Source organism: Pygoscelis adeliae, unplaced genomic scaffold, assembly GCF_000699105.1.
Source record: "Pygoscelis adeliae isolate BGI_AS28 unplaced genomic scaffold, ASM69910v1 Scaffold67, whole genome shotgun sequence".
Taxonomy (NCBI): Eukaryota; Metazoa; Chordata; class Aves; order Sphenisciformes; family Spheniscidae; genus Pygoscelis; species Pygoscelis adeliae.
In genome coordinates this window covers 5159103-5175325 of record NW_008825271.1, presented here as the reverse complement: position 1 = coordinate 5175325, position 16223 = coordinate 5159103, and positions in this window count along the sequence as shown.

Sequence of the window (16223 nt, the reverse complement as noted above, 5' to 3'; positions counted from 1 at the left end):
TACGGATCGAGACCTCAACAGTAGCTGAGATTTATGGGATTCTGATGCTTACTGAAAAAAGGGCTTATATCAACTATATACTAGCTTAAAATTAATTCAACATTTGTAACTTTACATCTATACTGTAGCTGTATTTATGTGTTTAAGCATGTTAATGTGAGACAGCTGCTACAGCTTCGTACAGAGATGAAGTCCACATGATGAGCCTTTTTGCATGCAATAGGGAGGGTCTAGTGTTATTCATACTTTAAAGTGTTGTAGCAAAATGCTGTTTCACTGCAGAACTTTGCCTTGGCACCAAGCAAGCAGTAAGTTGTATCTTGCTGCAAGTTCTTCTGATTTCCACTGGTTCAAAGTTCAAAACTGTAGATTGTTAGCTGCCTCTGCTGGTTTGCAGGTTACTTCCCTATCTAACTGCTATTGCTGACACGTGAAGACAAGCTTTTAAAGATTACCAAGGTGTCTATCAATGACCAATGTGCCTATGGATGAAGTCAGATGATCTTTGGAGTTACCATCAGTAGTGCTAATTCTTCAAAGAATGCAGATGGGCTGCATGTAGAGTAAAGCAGACAGACATACTGCAAACATGCTCATCATGGGACTTGTTCTCTAAAAACTGTGGTCTTCTACACTTGATCTTTTGAATTGTGTCACTTGCTGTCATGTAATTCTTGCTTTTTGAACCTTGTTTTGAAGGTGAGTTCACTCTGACAAACACGCTTAGACGACGAGGGGGTATTCATTAAGGATTTAGTTCTTCTGTTCTGTGCTAATTTTATGTGCTTGAAGAGTGTTTCGAACCACTGTATTTTGCAGCAAGAGACATTTCTCACTTCAGACATGAAATTACCCCATTCAATATTGACATAACCTATTTGCTTTTATTGCTGGAAGTCCAGCAATAAATAACCATAGAATTGAGTTTTAGAAGGGGAGTGTTTACACTTAATGCATAAATCCTACAGCTTCTTTAATTCCTGAAATGCATTTTTTTTTTCCCCTGTTGCATTCAATATTTGGGCATTGGTAGCCTGAGCTGTGGGCAGGGCTCTTTGTCTGTAGTATTATCATCCATAGCAGCAGTCACGCCTGCCTGCAGCTGCCTGGAAGCAGAGTGATCTCAGGGACTTGTAGTCCAAAACACCTGATTGTTCCAGGCTTCCCATAATTTGTCTTTATCCCTTTATGTTGCAAAATATTTTCAATACTTAGTAGTAATTATTTTCATTCTTTGGGAAAGTTATCTTGACATGATTGATTTGGGCACAGGTATCAGATGAATACATGCCAGCATGACTTTGCTCACATTGTATCACTGACGCTATTGCCATGGAGTGATGTTATTTTCTATACTGGGTGTGAAATGAGCCTTGATAAAGGCATAGAGTCTGCATTCCTTTTCCTTTAAATGCCAAGGTGATGACATTATAAAGCTAATGATCGCTCTTCTGAAATTTCCCAGTCTATTGCTAGCTTATTAAAAAATAGTGGAATTCTTTGCAAGGGGAAAGATTATTAAAGGCGGGTAACTATACCATGGAACAGTTTGCCTTGAATTTTGTATTAAATATATTTTTTTAAATTTTGTAATAAACAAGAAATCATATAAGAGTGTTTGTGAAAAATTGTAGTTTGAGAATTTTGAAACACACTGAAGATGTGATTCTGTAATTAAAGGAGGCATTGAGACTGAAGGGAAGCTAAAGCTAGAGTAGCTTATTTTTCATCATGCTATAGATGTTATAGATTAGATGGCAGGACAGAAAGGAGACACTTGCAGGCAGGAAAAGAATACTGAGAATGAGACCTTTTTCTGCATGCTGGCCTTCATAAAAGGCTTTTCTTTTGTCTGGAACCCACAGGTGGTGATAGTGGGGTTAGTTTCGAAATGTGTTGGAGTGCAGTCATGGTCAGTTCAAATCAGCCCTTCAGGATTTCATGCCGTAATAGAGTATTGCCTACGCTGGGAAATGGATTTCGACATACGTTTTGCAAATGCCTTTGCTTGCTACCATGATAGTGTTATTAAAATCCTGAATTCCTTGTGCTGCAGAACAGTAGAAATTCACAGCAATCTTGCCATGTTTTTTTTTATCTTTGGCACAGAAGCTATCATGTTGTTTTCATCATTTTTATCTCTGTAGTATAATTTTATATTAATTTTATACTGGAGTTTTGTAACTTCTTTCCTGCCCTTTCTTAGAATTGGGTGAGAAAAACTTTAACTGTATTTCTTTCCTATCCTGTCTCGTGGCTTTAGAAAGCGGTTTTATTTTTTTTCTTCAGAGAGTTTCTACAGGTTTTTTTGTCCTTTCTTTTGTCTCAGCCTATCCTTCCTTTGCTTTCTCTTCTATTACGTACTTTAAAAGGTATTGGCATGTGGCCATATATTTACAGAACAAATAGTAACTTGAATTTGCTCTTGGGAATATGAATTTGCTGTGTGTGTGGAGCTGCACATCTTCCTGGAAAAGCTGTGGCATGCAATAGCAATGCATAATGCTGATGTCAGTGTCTTTACATGAAGGCTCATTTTTCTTCCCTTCAGTTGTTTCTGTTCTTTACACACCAGCAAAATTTGAAAGGAATTTGCCCTTTTGACTTGTTCAATTTACTCTATTCTTTTGCTTTAAAGTTGTCTTTCTAGTATAATTAATGTAGACTGAGATGGAAGAACCATAATGACTTCAGAAGGAGTATTTTTTTGCCTCTGAAATTATCTTATAAATTTATGTTATTTTTTATGAATGGTTAAATTATTCTAATTTGGTGGAAATGAATCTTTATGGGATCAGAAAAGAAAGACCTTTGCATTGTGTGCTGTGAAAAGCCTGATGCTGTAGGTAATGCAGTATTAGTCTTGAGGGCAGTTTTAGTACAAAGGACTGTTCCACTTGGTACCCATGATATGTCTCTCGTTTTCTCTGAAGGCTGAAGGCCTGGATTTCTCGGATCATCTCATTTTCCTGGAGTTTTGTGCCGAGTTTCCCCTTTGCTCCTTTTCTGCTTTTGTAATGAAATTGCACAGCATTTATGTTTCATAGTGCTCAGTCCATGTGTTGATATTCTCGTAGTTTGTATTCATTATCACCAATCATCATAATTCAAGTGTTGGTCTGTCCTGCAGAGTATGACTAAGCAGCTCCTGATTTTGCTGTATTCCCTGGCTGTTTAAGCAGTGCCTATGGAAGATGCCTGTGGAATTTAGTGGAAATGCAGTAAGTACTGTTTCACAGAAGAGAAGGTAAAATACCACAGGATTTAGTAGAGGATCAGTTTGCAGTTCTAGCTTTTTGAACTGCTATACAGAATAGCTTTTTATAATTACATAGGAAATTATATAAGAAGTTAGAAGATAACTTAGAGAAGAAAACCTGATTTTTTTTTTGTTGCATTCTGTAGTTTTATTCTTATTCTAGGTTTTATTCTGAAAATAAACAGAAACATTATTTTAGCTACATTTTAGTCATGTCTTTCCAGGCCAAGTATAGTACGACATGCGTACCATGATCCTGCTACGATGTAGGAGGGGTGGGAACCATGGGTGACCCAAAAATCCCACAGTTACTCTTGGGACAAGACAGCTGGGCCCTCTCACCATTATTTCTAATTAGAAGAAAGGTAAATTCAGTTTGTTACAGGCAAGTACTGAGAGCCAGTTCATCTGTTCTGTAATGTCAGCCATTCTACCTGTAATAATGTACAACACATAGCGCTCCAGCAGATTTGAACTTGACTACCGGTTCATGAACAACTGTGTGCATACAGAGCACTCGTGTTGTCAGTGGGAGTTGTGTAGCCAGTGTTATGAACCTTTTATCTGTAACTGGTGTGACTAAATGTGGAGAAGTAAACAGAATCCTGCAGAGGAGGAGTGGGTGAAAAGGAGAAGGCTGCAGGAAATGAGACCATGATGTTGGTATTGGACAAGTGACAAAAGAACCAGGAGATGATGTGGAGGGTCTTTTATTAGTTATGTTTAGCTAATGAATCCATCTCGTTTGGCTTTACTGGAGACTGCTTAAATATTTTGAAGGAGTTGACACAGTCAACTGCCATTAGCTGTAATTGGGCGTTCCTAGCACAACAACTAGGAAAAAGCTCTAGGCGCTTCCTTGCTTTAATTTGACTGCTTGGATTTTGTATTAAAGTATAGTAGTAGTAATAGTAGTGCGTGTGTGAAGCAGTGCATTTATTTGCCTGATATTTTCTCCTGATAATGGCAATCTTTTGCGAGTAAAGAATGCCACGGTTCCTACGCACAGTTTTCAGACACAGAGAAACCATTTAAAATTGTCACTAGTGAGAGAGAAGAAATTTAAATCCTATTGTTCCATCTTATAGTACTTTCAGAAACTGCTGCTCTGGCAGATGGAGAATGCATTGTAACTTCAAAGAAAGTTCTGCCACTCAGTAAGAACACAAAGTATTGGTTTTTGTTGTTTGTTTTTTTCTATAAATCTCTTCTTTACCTTGCTTACAAATCTTTTTGAGCATATTGCACAGCCTAGCAGATAATTATTATAATCAAATACTTGGCAAGCATCCCCTGCTGTGTGGCAATCCTGTTTAGCTCAGCTGCTGTCAAGAAGGAGCAGTTTCTTTTTTTCCATGTAGGCTATTTATGAGCGTGTGTTAATGCTAAAGTAGCTCTACCAAGAATTATTAAAGACAGCTCACTGTTATGAGGTTCAGCTGCTACTTACATGGTCACTGTGTTCAATTATTTCTAGATGTACTTCCAATCCATCCTGCACTTTCTTCAAAACACGCTCATTTTGTATCATCCCACCTGTGTTCCTGGTGCATGCAATGTGCATGACATTACCAGATGTACGCTCAGGCTGGGCTGCTGGAGCATTAGGTTACAGATGTGAAAGCAGCTCAAATGACAGAGCTGTGAATCTTAATGGAGCACAGAGCATAGTGGCTACGTGGAGGTCAGGTTTCTGTTTCCTGTCACACAAAAAACTGCGACTGCAAAACACAGCAGTTGACTGCTAAAGTGTGCAGACTTCTTTAATTCTCTAAGTGTGCATGTGTAGAGCTGGTGGGTCAGTGGACTACACTTACTTTGTGGTAGAGCAGGTGCTTTCTTGCCAAACTCCATCACTCTCAGCATAATTTATTCTTTCATAAATTTCGGAAGTGTCTTTTTTAACACCTTATAAGAAGAATCCCATTTAAAAATGTTATTTCCCTGCTTTTTTCCTGTTAAGATTGCTCTCCTCTCTTTTCATTCTTAGTTTTCATCTCTTTCTGAAAAATCTAGTTCTTTGATGGTAGCACACATGTATATTCACGGTGGTTTTTTTTCCCCTTGGAAATGACTTTCTGAAAATGTCAATTTTTAATTTTAACTTTTGCGGTTAACACAGTGGGTTTCCTCCAACTGCAAGCCTTGTGCCCTCCCCCCCGCCTTCTCTGCTGGAGTTAATTTGAGCTGCACAGGTGTCATGCTTGCTTTAGGCCACACATGTTCTTCCATTATTCCCTAATGTCAATTTGTATTCTTTAGCCTTTCTATCAGTTGATTTCAGTTCTGGTCCGTGCACCATTGTTGTATCATACCTTTAAATCTGCACACTGAATGCCTCTAGTGTTACAGTAAATGGTGTATTTCCAAATTTGAAACATCTGCCAATTAAGCAAGTTCTATACTTCATGGTGAAGTGAATCTAAATGCCAGAACTTGTTGTGGAGGTATGCCACAGTGGTGTCTGTTGATGCCAACTCCCACAATGGTAAAGATCTGAAGAAGGTAGACCAACCAGCTCCGCCTTCCTTCTTGGCGGAGGACTCTGGCACATTGATTGGCATCTCTGCTTTAAGAGATCACATCATGCCTTTTCACCTTTCATGAGTAAGTGATCATTAGCAATGATTAGTTATTAGTCATTACCAAGAGACCTGACTGCAATCCCTGTGAACAGAAGCATGGATGGACATTGAGGATTACTAGATCATCATCAGTGGCGAAAGATCTTTACTGGTACTGCTCCACCATTTTGTAGGACACTGTCAGAGGCGGAGGTTTCCCTTTTCTACAGTGCTGACCAATGACAGCTTCATACTCAGTCAAGGGGATGTTTTTTTTTTCAGTGCTGAATGATGGGAGTCTGCAGATCTGTTAGCCCAGCTTCTCAACTCAAGCTGTGACTGATGTCAAATGTTTCCCATTTAAGAAATGGGAAAGAGAAAAGTAAGATTGGTGGTGTTTATCTTGGCCAGAAAAATGAATGACGGGACACTGTAAAGGAATAATGAATAGTTCAGAGTAGATATTTTTATGGTAGATATTGTATAGTACATTGTATAGCAGATATAGAGTTTTTCACTCCTTGTCTAACAACATAAAATACTCCATTAAGCTGAGAAGGCATAAATTAAAAAATTATTATGGGATAAAATGCTTCCTGAATAGAAAATTTGTAGCTATGGCTTGTCTTGGCAAATAGTTTAACATCTTTGGAGAAAGCTTGGACGTTTATGCACATAACACAAATAAAGACAGTTCATTCAGAGAAGTTTGGGAAAGAATAAAAACCTGACCTTTGGTGATTAGCCTATTTAACTATTAAACTTATGTTGACTCCTTCATGGGGGAGGAGAAGAAAGGAGAGGGGAAGAGAGTAGTTTTATCGACCGTGGAGTTCTTGCACCTCGCTCTTCAGGCTCTGGCACTGGCCATTGTCCAGGAACAAGGTCCTGGCCTAAAGACTCAGTCGTTCTCCTCCAGTCTAGAAGTTTTATATCTTTATAATGTTCCTTCAAAAGCTAGTTTCACTTGGGAAAGAAGGAAGGGAAAAAAATGAGGTTATAATGTGGTGGGACAAACTAGGAAACAAGCCCTGATTCTGTGCAGTGGAAAAAGATCTTGATAATAAAATGTGCTGGTGTATTTACAAGCGAAGTGGAAACCAGTAGTGCAAAGTGGAAAGAGCACACACTGCAGCCCAGATATCCCCATCTCTCTACTGTATGTTCTCCAGTGGCTCTTGTGTGGCTGAAATATAATAGTTCTGTTGTGAAATTTTAGCTGCTGTGATTCCCGTTTGTGTAGTTCAACAGGAGTCAGGTCTCTGTAAGAAACTGTTTGTTTAAAAAGTTTAATGAAGAGACTGTTGCTATGTGTCTGTATAGCTGCTGGTGAGGGGGAGCTGCCACTCCCCGTGGAGGTACAGGAAAGGATGGGACCAGGGCTAGGGATGAAATGACGTGGCGAGGGTTGGGAAAAACAAGCAATTTTTTTTGGCCAGGTGGTAAAAAGCTCCAATAAAGGCAACTGAGATTAACTAGCATCATCGACAGGTAGCAATAGTATGCATGAGAGATGGAAGCAATTGAGAGCAGAATCTCATTATTCAGCAGTTCCCTATTCTAATGTGTCTTTTTATTTTCTCCAGAAAACGGAGGAATATTACACAACAATGAAAATTAAAGAGCTACAAATTTAGCACGTAGATGTAACAAAACTGCATGGATCCTTTTGGCTTAATAAGAATATCTGGTCTGTTTATAGTTTAAATACAATGCTACAAATGGTCTTATCCATTAGTTTGAGAAAAACGTAATGAGGAAATAGGAAATGGATCGTCTAAAAGTAGCGCATGTGATAAAGTGATTTAGTATTAGAGACTTACTGTCTGAATATTCAGGGAGGCCTCAATCCTCCCTAAACATAATGGATGTACAAATTCTGCATACACCAAGTTGGACATACACTTCTTTTCAGAGTTGCTATGTTTTTAATTTTTGTTTCTGCAGAGCAGATACTGAAGAATGCTTCTACTCGCCAGCACCATCTCGCTGTTCTGATTGCTGAAATTGAAATTCATTGCAGTTAGCTGTTTTGATCACTGAAGGGGCTACATCCAAAATGTTCAGAACCAGACCCCAGAACAGAGTATTTCCTTTTCCTAAGAGAAAGCAAAAGACTTCAGAGAATTCTGGAGCTGAGCAAATGGACCTAGCCATCTGGTTTTCATCATCTCCCACTTCAAAACAGCTCTGACTTTTGCTGCTGTGCAAGAAGTATAGGGACTATGTAGGACTCCAGTGTCCTGTTTGTGGGTGAATTCCTTATCAGAACAAAAGGGATGCTTCCGTCTGTATCAGTGATGTGGTCAGTTTATACCCTGTCAGCCCTTCTCATTTCCTTCCCGGAACTTAATCCATCTGTTGCTTTTACTAATTAAATTTTGCTGCTGGTACACAGTGTGCTTGCCTTAGATGTTATACTACAAAACTTAGCTGCATTCTTTACTTTTTTAAAACTTTTTCTTTACTTTTTTTTTTTACTTTTCAGTAAATTTCTTGACTGAAAGAGTAGTTAAACATTGGAACAGGCTGCCCAGGGAAGTGGCTGAGTCACCATCCCTGGAAGTATTTAAAAGACGTGTAGATGAGGCGCTTAGGGACATGGTTTAGTGGCCATGGTGGTGTTGGGTTGACGGTTGGACTTGATGATCTTAGAGGTCTTTTCCAACCTTAATGATTCTATGATTCTACGATTCTGTGCTTGTAGATGTGCTTGAGCTAATCTCACACTCGATGTTCCTCTTGTTATGTGGTGTATTTTGCAAAGGCTTAAGGTTTGTCAGGTATTAGATCATGCTAATTAAAAGCTCTCAACTCATGCAGCAAAAGGTATTGATGAATAAAGTAAATTGAGTCTGAAAAGGATCGGCTATAATGGGCCGGGATCCACTTGTGCTGCAGGTTCATGGCTATAGTATTGGTTATTCTCACCCCTTTCTCTTTGCTTTGACCCTCTTAGTTGGCTCTGGACTGTTCTGGCCTGGAAACTTTTGTAACTTGGTGTTTCTCAACTTCTCAGCTGTGCAGTGGGTATGGCCCAGCAGGACAGTCTGCTTCTGGGTCCCCATCCAATGAAGGTGCATCTGTCATGTTGTCAAATGAAACATGCCTGTAATGCACCATCTGGCTGTGTATCCTGACTTGCATGCATGTAACACGCTGGTCTTGTGGCCGTCATTAATTGGGGTTGTGCAGGGAGGCTGTATGAACGGAGATGGATCGTAGGAGAAGGAAGGCTGGTACACCTCACGGTTTCATTCAGACACCAGTCTGGTCTGCAAAGGCGATAGAGGTACTTCTGGCCCCGTAATTCTGAGATGGTGTTGTTAATGACCTAGATGTTACTGTGTTCATTTGAAGATCTGTAGCTTGTGAACACACAGGGTGTGTGCACACAATTATTTTCATTACTGATATGTAAGGCTTGGTTGGCATGATAATGTGTATCAGGTAAATTTTACTAGCCCTCCACTGAACAGAGTTTTCATTGTATGAATGATAAGTGTAATTCTCATAATACTAATTAGGATTTGTAGTTTGGGAGCAGGAAGTAATTTATGGTAAGCTCTGTTTTAGATATTGAGAGTGTTTAAAAGCTGTGTCTTTAGAACAGCTTGTGTTAACTTCAGAGTGGTGGTGACTTTGTGGTGCTTCTGCATATCATTGCTTAAACATCATGGATCATAGGTGATGTCCTTTAACTTTTTGGGAATGGCTCTACCACCTCCACATATTCAAAGCTGGGCCATCTGAATCATATTTGTAAAATATATAGCTAACTTAAATTGAAGAAATTGCTGGTTTATTGCGCACTTGGTGGGTTTTGTATTTCAGACCAAATAAAGAACTAAAGGCTTCTTTTTTTGTTAGACAGTATCCCAGATTTTGCTTCGTGTCACGTGATTGAGGTTAAGATTTTGCATGTTCTGTGCCTTTTGATCTTTCTGATGATTGCTTATTGTTGCACATTGTAGTCTGCTAGCCTCTAAATTGTGTGAGTGTGAGACTTGAATAGAGCAAAAATAGCTAGAAACTTCAACATGCAGTGTTGGAGACATGGGAACTAAAATTGGTGTGTATATGAAAAATTGATTTAGAAGGAAGGAGGGGAGAAATGTCTCTATACTTTGTGTCAGGCTTCATTTCTGCACCAATCATTAGGAGATATATAGATCCCTTGCTAATTTTTTGTCTATAATGAACAAAATATGAAAGTATTTTTTTAAAGTGCTATGAATACATTATTCAAGCTGTGAGTTTGGCCATGTTTTAGATTTTCCATAAAAGCAGAAATGAACTAAGAGAGCCCTCATCTGCTTACTTCCAAATATAAATTGGCTATGATTTGTAAGACTCCAGTTACACAAAATACATGCTTTCCTTAGGAGAGAGTTTATTATTCTTTTTAGTGCTTAGGGACACAACTTTTACAGGGAATAACTGAAAGTAGTGCAGGCCATATTTCTGAGATCAATGAGCACCTTAGCTTGGCTGGTTAGAAGATGTTATTAATAGCGTGATTTTGCATGTAAGCACATTAACAGATGTTCATAAGGGGACAGGGCAGTAGGGGCCAGCTTTCTGAAGAGATTTAGGTGCCACAATCTGCAGATCATTCCCTGTGGGATTTGCGAAGTTCTGAGACTTCTGTGGACACACAAACACCTTAAGGAGAAAAAAGAAAAACAAAACACACCCCTCCCCCAAAGCAAACCAACAAACAAACCAAACCCCACCACCCCACCCCTGATTCTAAACAGCGTCAGACTCCTTTAACAAAATGGTGAAGTCACCACCTTGCAGAGCAAGGAGCTGGAAACAGAAGCTCACCTTTTCTGTCATCCTAGCTGCAGGAGGACATGGGAGGATAGTAAGGCTCCAGTGTGTAAATGAGCAGTGGTCTGAACAGTGAAAGGCATCTAATACTTGTTAATATTTGGCAGACTATTTGAACAAGCAGTCAGATTCAGAGCATTAGAGGTGCAAAGTGATAGAAACCTTTGTCTACCTACGCTGATGTGTCCTGTAAAGCCCGTCTTGAAGTGGTGGTGTTGGACCTCACAAGAAACAAAAAACCATAGGGTGATTATAATGATATTGCTGTTATCTGACCTACATTACTACCATTGGCTACAGTCATTAAAATACCTGATTCTTAATGGATGTAAACAAAATACCTGTTTTTCAAGGGTGTGTGGATGAGAGTAGGTAAATTAAACAAATTTATTGTCACTTAACTCATTGACTTAGGAAGCAGTCAAAAGGATAAATACTTGTAAAAGAAGTATGTGTAGAAGGAAGCCCACCACTAACTGAAGAAGTAAACAAACTGGAACAGCAGGTCAAAAGCTGGTGCCATGAGGAATGCAGAAGAACCTATCTAGCTTTGATCAACTTGTTTGTTTTGTTTTTTTTAAGGAGGACTCCTTCCTGATTTATGGAAAGGTGGTAGCCAGTCAGCTTGCTTCAGCAAAAACCCATGTGCAATGCATAGAATAGCCACAGCTGTAGTACAAGTGTGGGCTCTGGGTGGACCTTCTCTGGGCTCAAGCAAAGCTGTACATTTTCTGAGGTAACCTTCTACTAGGGCTCTTTGGGCCAGTAACGATATCTCAAAGGTTGCTTCTCCAGTGACAGCAGCCCTCCTGTTGGCCTGCCACGCTACCCTCTCCCCTATGTTAAACCACTACATTTACCTAATGAGTGCAGCAATTTACAAGTGTATTTGTAAGTGGCAATTTAGGCGGCCCACACATGGTCTTTGTTTACTACAAAGGTGCAATAACAAACCCCTTTTCTCTGATAGCAAAATCAATTTCAGAGATTTCTACCCTGGCTGTTCACTGATCCTTGCTCGTGTGAATCTGAAGTGAACTAGGAAAGGAATTTTTGAAATAATCTGGCTAAATACAAATAAAGGTTCTTGGGTTTTATTCTGTTTTCTGTTTCTTTAAGTGGAGGATTTAAGCTCTGCTCTTAGTGATCTTGTTCACAACATGGTTCCATAAATAGTTGTATCAGTCTAGCCAGGAGTATTGGTTGGAGCATTGTGGTTTGTGCGCAGGAATTAGCAGCTCAGACTGGTTTTGGGCCTTGGAAAATGTTTGCACAAACACGTGCAAAGTGTGCAGTTTCAGCCTGTCTTAAGTCCATGCCACTGCTGAAAGAGCTTTTAGGTTCTACCTGGACTGTACTTTCCTGCCACCCTCCTACCATTTGCTCTGGGGTCAGCTGCATCACAAACTGACTTGGCTGAAATCTAATGTTGCACCAATAACAAAGTTTTTATGATGAGCTTTTACTGGATCATCTCCCTGATCTGACTCAAAGTCCAGTTGCACAAACCTGAGTGCCAAAAGGAAGGGGCAGCTGGGTGCAAGGTTGCTTATCCGCTTCTGCAGTTCTTGTTTCTCTCCTTTATAGCATCCTCCTGTAATTTGTCTATTAGAGACAGGAATATAGCTGAAAGATCTTTTTATCATTAGTGTTTGGTTTGAGGTCACACCTACTCTGCATTCAGGATATGCATTGATCACTTAGGCTCAGTTAGCTAGTATATCACATTACAGCTGTATAAATATAGTAATTATATTGATTGATCTAAGCCAAAAATTTAATTCTTCTAATTAATTTTAATTAATGTAATAATACATGCTGCCAGTAAAAGTCATATTATCGATTTAGCGTTCCTAGTAGGGCATTCTAATGGGAAAAACGTCCTAAGCAACAAGATAGCCAGTACCTTGAATTACGCTTTCTAAAGCATCTTGTTAAATATAATTTTAAAATGAATCCTTCCACCAAAAGTTAAAGCATGCTCCAATGCAAGATCATTAAAAGAACATGTTCTGTGCAAAATATTTCCTTATTTGTGTGACACATTCTAGATTATTAAACCCATGACTCCTTGCTTTGTGCAATTAGCACAGAATATTGTGCTCTGCTGTTGCTTGGCAGAGGTACTCAGACTTGGAGCTTTTAGCAGCTTACTAAAATTAATGAATAAAAATGGATTTGTACTTAAACTCTTAACTGTGCATAGCAAGGTTTTAGCATGTTATAAAATCTAAAATTATAGCAGAGTATGTGAGCAGCATTAATGAATGGAGGGAGCTGCTTTTACTGAAAAGTAGGGGTCTTTACTTTGATTAAATAAGGCTTTAGTCCTACAAATACTTGCTAGTCACTATGAAAATTAGTTTTCCTTCCTCAGAAATATGTTCTCTCTTCAATTCTCTTCTTCCAGTTTACATAGGCAATAAAAATAAATGATGTTATATTTGCACAATAGGATGGAAGGCAGTGTAGACCAAATAGACTGATCAAGTAGGTGCTGGACCTGTAGCAGATGGTTTTGGTGCTGGAAGCTAAGCATCCCGCTCCCAAACCACAGTTTCTAACCACTATTCTACCATGTAATAAGTAGGCATTAGCAGCAGTGCGGCTTGCTATGAATTCAGACATCAGTAACTGTATTTTGTGACGGTCCGGCTGCTGTTGGTGTGTTAAGTGTGATAATGGCATGCCTTCCAGATTGGACCTGCCTCCCACCCTTCTGGATCCTGGCTAGCATCAATGGGATTTAGCTGCTCTGCTGTTTTGGGGGAGGCATACAAACAAAACTGAAGGCGTGTCAGTAATTTGTGGGTTAAATAGGAGTGAATTCAGGCTCTGGCTAGTATCAGAGTATGAATTGCAGATTACTGCACGGGACTGACATGCCCAGTTCTTCCTGGATCTGGACTTGGCTTGCTGGATGATGTCTGGTTTTCAGAATGAAAGCATGATGCTGTAATGTACTCATGCTGTTTTCTCTGATGATTTTCATCTTTCTTGCTTTCTATAGACTAACTGAAAGCAGTAAATCAAAAATATGTCAATATTTTTATTGGCAGGTTTGTTCATTGTCATCAGTTACATACATAGAAGAGCAGAGAAGACAAAAAGCTAAAATCTCATAATCGTTCATCAAGTAAAATATGTTTCCTTTCATTTACTTGTCTCAGGGAAGATACAGAATGTTACGAAAAAATCAGTGTGTTACTAAAAAGATAAAAGTCACTGTTATCTTTTATGAGAGATTCATACGTGAAATGGGGTTAGTCTTACCTGATTTTAAAACCTTGTAGTTTATTAGGGTACCCACAAGCAAAAAAAAATGCAGGTAAGCACAAAATGTGTTTGCTGAACCATTTCATAACTGTTTGAAATGCCAAAACCAAAAGCCTTATCATAATTAAGAAACATAATGCTTACTTGAGGTTACAGTGAATAGTACATTCCACATGCTGTCATTGAGCCTTTGTATGATAATTGAGCACATAATTGAGCACACTGCATGGTATTTTGTACATTCTAGCTAAGGAAGAGGAGTTGAATTCTCACTTGTTCAATTCTCACTCTACTGGATTGTAGGGAACTCAGCTGAGAAAAAAGCAAGTCATTTTCTGGGGCTTTATGTTAGAGGGGTGGGGGGGTTTTGTTGTTTGTTTTTTCTTCACACCAAAGGTGGTGAGTACAGAAGGAACAAGCAGGGTGGGAGCAGGGATGAGCAGCTCTTCCTCTCCAAATGGAGTGGCATGGCTACAAGGTTCCTCTTGTTTTCTAGGCGTTGTTTTTCTGGGACTGACCTACCCGTGTACTTTCTAAGGAGCCTGAATGCTGTCCCTGATTATATGGTTGACATCTGCAGTGTGGGAGTTACGATGAGACTCTTGACACCCATGTACGTTTGTGTCCAGCCCTCTCTCTGCTTCTGTTTAAGTTTCTGTACTTTTGATTTAAAGGTGGTTGAGATATAATTAATGAATGCTTCTGATGGAACTTGAATGAAGCAGTTATGAGCACCTTTGGAAAGCTGACGACAGTTCTGGGAGTAACCTGGGGGAATCAGCAACTGCTGCAGGAGAGCTTAACAAGGTCATGCCTGTGTAGTGCTTACTGTCAGTTGTTCAGCTGTGGTGGTCTCTGTGCTATAGGAGGTGAAAAGAAAGCAGAAAGATTGACATTAGTCAAGTCCATTGACCTGACTAGCACAGTGGAGACATTTTGCATCAGAGCAAGGATGAGGACTAAGGATTTTGCTACTTTTGGTTTTTGGAGTATGTGGTAACTGTGGTGGTTGGCAAAATGAGTGTCAATGCCAGCTTGAATGTTCAGCTGAAATTCCAGATGTTATTTTGGTTTGTGGCTTTCCAGATAGGGCCCAGTTTGAGGATGAGGAGTGGGGCTTTCTCAGTTGTCACTGCAAGTTGCTGTTCAAGGACAGGCTGTTAAGTCCTCAGGCAAACACTTCCTGTTCTTGAAGTCAAGGCTCATGCCTTTAGGGCTTAAGCAAGTAGATCTGAAGCTTTATTCCTGCTTCTGTGTGTTAAACCGGCGGTACAAGGGAGATGGGCAGTAATCAAGCATGTTGAGACAGACAGATAAAGATACAGAGAAGTAATGTATTTATTAAAATTCTTTTCGGGTCTGGCATCAGCATTATTGTCTGTACCACCCCAGGCAGTTACGAGGTGAAGATCATTGGTTTCTATTTTATGTGCTCTTTTCTTGCCAAACGGTTATAAGTGAGGGCACTGAATTAAAGGCTTATGATGTGTGTTCCTGGCAGCTCTGTGCTAATCTCACAGGCACAATTACACCCAAAAGACTCTTGAAGAGTCTCATTTTACTGAGAGCATGCCACCAACACAGGCTGCTCCTCTCCTTCCCTGCAGCCAGGGACCTGGCACGAAGGTCTGGCATAGCAGATACTTCCAAAATAGTGGTGGTCAGCTGTTCTGGTGGCGTTTGGGTTGCCTGCATGTGGAATTGCAGCTGGTAAGGGTCTGCTATCAGGCATTGCTGTATTGCAATGAACAGGCCTGGTGTCCTTCCATCCTTTAATTGGAAGGATGTTGGATTTTGAGTTGGTGATGTCTGCAGGACAGGACTATTCTTATACCATTCATCAGCAGCGTAACTCTATCGTTGAACCATTTCCTTTCAGTTTCCTGTTAGTTTTCCTATGTTTGTATCTGTCTGTTGTATCTTACGTTTTGATTGATCAATGACATAGATAGTGGGATTGAGTGCACCCTCAGCAAGTTTGCAGATGACACCAAGCTGAGTGGTGCGGTTGACACACCAGAGGGACAGGATGCCATCCAGAGGGACCTGGACAAGCTCGAGAAGTGGGCCCGTGTGAACCTCATGAGGTGCAACAAGGCCAAGTGCAAGGTCCTGCACCTGGGTCGGGGCAACCCCCGGTATCAATACAGGCTGGGGGATGAAGGGATTGAGAGCAGCCCTGCCAAGAAGGACTTGGGGGTACTGGTGGATGGAAAGCTGGACATGAGCCAGCAATGTGTGCTCACAGCCCAGAAGGCCAATTGTATCCTGGGCTGCATCAAAAGCAG